The sequence below is a fragment of the Triticum urartu genome, chromosome 6 (genome assembly GCF_003073215.2).
Source record: "Triticum urartu cultivar G1812 chromosome 6, Tu2.1, whole genome shotgun sequence".
NCBI lineage: Eukaryota > Viridiplantae > Streptophyta > Magnoliopsida > Poales > Poaceae > Triticum > Triticum urartu.
The window spans coordinates 56,424,070-56,428,405 of NC_053027.1; the positions used below are offsets into that span (position 1 = coordinate 56,424,070).

The following is a 4,336-nucleotide window of genomic DNA, read 5'->3' on the forward strand; positions in this document are numbered from 1 at the left end:
TATTTCAATACAAAACCGTGGCTGAACAATGGTTGGTAGCAGCCGCGCGGCCGTTTTCATCTTTATTTTGGATCATCTATTGGAGTTGCAAATTTGGACCATCATTTTGAACCATTTGTTGGAGTTAAGCTTTTTTCGAAACTCCAAAACACATTTTTTGACGGTCCAAATTTTACGTCTTCGATTTTGAACCATCAAATTTTAGACCATCTATTGAAATTGAAGATGCTCTAATCAAAAGCGGAGCGTCCCTTTGGGTCTTCGCTTGCTCTCAGGCACCCATGTTGCGCACGGCGATCGCCGCCGCGCCGCGGCCGCGCATCTCCCTTGCCCCGGCAAGATTCGCACACGAGCTCGCGCAGGCGCAGGCGCAGCCGGCCGTCCCTGGACGGGATGACCTTGACCCGTCGTGGGCCCCGCTCTACAGGAGAATCTCGAGGCTGTACGGCAGGCCACCGGGAATGGTGGCGGCGGAGATGGACAACTATCTCCGCAAGAGGCGCCCGCTCTCGGCGGACCAGATCGTCGCCTACGTCCGGAAGCTCCGCAAGTTCAAGAGCAACGCTTGCGCGCTCGAGGTGAGCCCCTACCCCCCAATCTCCCCGCAAAATGGTGGCCTGATTTGGATCGGGATGCGTATTTGTGCCGAAAGTAGTAGGTTCGGGATAAAGCGAGTAGCGAGGAAAGGGGATGGATTGACATACTAGGGTATTCATTGAAAGAGCTCCATTTTGCATTCTCTTTGTGGATAATTTTAGTTTAAGGCCACTATTGGATAATTGTGCATCCTGCATTCTCGACTGAAGAATAGGATTGTGGTCAACTGATTGTGTTGCCAACAACAACAATGGTAATTTGTTGTCTGACGCTAAGTGAAACCAGGTGCCACACTGCACATTGCTGCAGCTTCAGAGGGCAACACTATTAGGTAGGAAGGGCATTGGATATCCTATACTAACTATAATCGCAAAATCAGGTGATATATCGTGGCGCTACCTGTTCTGCCTGGGAACTTTGAGGATATGTTGCAGCTTCCTTTTCTTTCTAAATATTATAGCTCCTTAGTTTTCACTTTTCGTAGTCTGAAAAGATGATTGTGTATAAGATGTCTTTAGCCTCAGACTTAGCGCATTCAGGTGAATTTTACTAAAGTGGCTTAATAAATAAGGGATTGGCTGGATGTACGTCGCCTGAAAATCAAATTTGGGTCAGTCGATTCCATGTGAGTCGTCGGATGCAAGATGGGCAGCCAGATCAGCTTCTTCACCTCCGAAACCTTCACTGTTCATCGTCTTCAACCTCTAACCTCTCACCCAAATTTGATTTTTCAGGCGACTTACAAGTAATTACTGTGAATAAATAAACATTGAAAACTTGGACTTAATGACCACAGTGAGTCAGTGACTTTAGGTCCATTACGCGTGTTGATTTAGTGCATGTGCATCCATCCAGGTGCTGACGTGTAGAGGAGAGAAGCAGATGGTTGTATTTGAGAGGGATTGACAGCCAGCCCTGTTGTTATTTTGGTATAAGGGTGATGCTTTGTAAAACAGATAGGCCACAAATGCTGGGCTGATAAGAAACATGTCAACAGTCAATGTACTGGTAGTTTTCTATACGAAACCCTGGATTTTCTGTATTTACACAAAAAGTAGCAACTGGTGGGTGTTTGCTAAATTATACTCCCTCGATCCATATTAATTGTCGAAGTTGTACTAAATCAGCGACAATTAATATGGATCAGACGGAACAAGCTTCAGTTGCTTTTGGTTGAAATTGAACAATTTATGGATCTCAGGAATCAGCCAATTGTAGGCAGATACAAAGTCCAAACAAGTGAGCGGCCCTATGGCCAGGAGGAGCTCTGAAGATTGGAGAACAAAGGACATGATAGAAGTTGGATGTTCTCCACAAGCTCAGAATGTCTCATCAAACTACAGCCCTCCAGTTATTTATAGCAGGGGGTGTCCTAGGGCTCCTTCACATTCTCACAAATATCTGGTGGCACTATCGCCTATCTGTACTTTCCATTTCTTGGTGTCTGATTTCAGTGGTAAGATTGGGGACCTTTTTGTCGTATCATGAGTTAATTTCCAATTTTGGTGATTAATCTGCCATTGTTAGCTTACCCGTAACACACTCTACTGCTAAGTCGGGGATCTCAATTCTCACACATAAATAGGCAAAAACCTGGAGAAATAATGTTCTAGAGGGAAGGAAAGTAAGAATTCACAATAGGAAATGAAGGTTCAAGTTCTAACAGTGGAGGTTTAAATTGTGATGGCATTAATGCGTCTCTCCTAAGTATCTTTTTTATCTGTAGAGATTTCATATGCTGTTCTGGTGCAACCTCTTTCTGAGCAGAGTATTTTTTGTGTTCACTGTGTAATAACCAACTGTGTCGTTTTGTACCCAGTTGATGGACTGGATGGAATCTCGTGGAGCAAAGTTGACGCTTGAGCATCAAGCCCTGCGGCTTGGCCTTGTTTCAAAAGTGCACGGGATACAGGCGGCTGAAGAATATTTCTGGAGCCTTCCAGATAAGTCAAAGGAAACTTATTTATGTTTGCTTAACTGCTATGGTGAACACGGAATGGCATGCAAAGGTCTGGAACTCTACGAGAAGATGAAAGTCATGGACATTGTTCCGGATACACTGGTGTACAACTGCTTGATGACTTTGTACCAAAAGGCGGACCAGCCAGAGAAAATCCCCTCCACATTTGAAGAAATGCGAGAAAGCGGTATAAGTGCTAACAATTTTACGTACTTCACTTTGATAGAAAGCTATATCAGAATGAATGACCTGGAGGCTGCAGAGAAAGTCCTGGAAGAATTGGAGAAGGTGGCTCCAGTTCACTGGTCCTTGTACACTTTGATGGCAAACAGTTATATTAAACTAGAGCTGTTTGGAAAGTCAGAAGTGGCCCTAAAGAAAGCTGAGGAAGTCATGGACAAAGCTGAGTTGTTGTCCATTCTGGCAATTCAACCAAGGTTAAGAGGATCTGGGAGTCTTTTAAGTCCACATTCAAGAAATGCTTGAACAAAAGCTATCTTGTGATGCTCGAAGCTCTGAGTATGATTGATGACTTTTGCGTCTTTGCAGCAAATCTTTCAGGAGTGGGAATCGAGTAATGAACATTATGACATGTGGATACAAATGTTATGATCAAAGCTTACCTTGATAAGGGTATGATAGACGAAGCTGAGGCTATCCGTCATGTCTCAGAGTCATTGCAACGGGAGGACGGTTTACATATTTGCCGAGTTCTATTTGGACAAATCTCATGTTACCGCGGCATTGGAGATCTTGAGATATGCAAAGAAGATGCTTACGGCACACAAATGGGTGCCATCGGAAAAGCTTACGAGCAGATTTCTGAAGCACTATGAAGAGTCAAAGGATGTTGATGGTGTGGAGTCTTTCTGCGAGTGCCTGAAGAAGCTCGAATGCCTTGATGCGGAAGCTTATGAGGGCATGGTGCGGACCTATATAGCTGCAGGTAGAACCAACCCATCCATTGCTCAGCGCATCGAAGATGATGGGATTCACGTAGGACCTGAGACGACGAAATTGCTGGAGAGTGTATCCGGCAATTCAAAATGAGTAGGTAAGAAACTTTGTTAGAAGTCGAGGCCACCATATACATTTTCTTGGTTATTATAGAGCAGAATTATGACTTGTCGAAGATGCCGTTATCTCGTGAAAAGCCCGGGAGGAAGTATCTACTCTACAAGAATTTGATGGATCTTTATCATCCCTCGCTGTCACCGGATTTCTGTATTATCTACATTTCTAGGGCTTTTGGTATTTTACATTTGATTTCTGCTACCCCCCCCCCCCCCCCCCCCCCCCCCCCCCCCCCCCCCCCCCCCCCTCTGACTACTGTGTAACATATAGCTGTGCTGCTGCCTGCTTGTACAGTTCTCTAATTTTTAGTGTTGCCAAACATTCATGAAGAGGCGCAACGAAGCAGTGAGTGATTTGTGATACTGTATAGAGTCAATTACACCGGTGGTACTAGAACGTGGAGTAAATGATCACCTTAGTGGTAGAACTTGTGGCATACATCGAAGTGGTGCAAAAACTTGGCTCGAATGTGCAAATACGGTGCAAATCTCGTTTCTATACGCATTACTCGAACCAGTGACGCTTGGGTCAAACGGAGTGCGGCGGGTAGCCAACCCAGCAAATAACAATTGATGTCATATAATGATATTAAGCCTTTTACATCCTGACCTAAAATATTGTAAAATAAGAAGAAGGAAAAAAAAACACAGGGAACGAAAAATAAGAAGTGTAAATTTGAAAAGAAAAAAAAGATACCGCCGTGGG

The 4,336-nt window shown here is 44.4% G+C and overlaps 1 pseudogene; it reads left to right on the forward strand.

The window, feature by feature from the left end:
• The first annotated feature begins 236 nt into the window (after nucleotides 1-236).
• LOC125515093 lies at nucleotides 237-3,689 on the forward strand (annotated as a pseudogene).
• The last annotated feature ends 647 nt before the right edge of the window (nucleotides 3,690-4,336 follow it).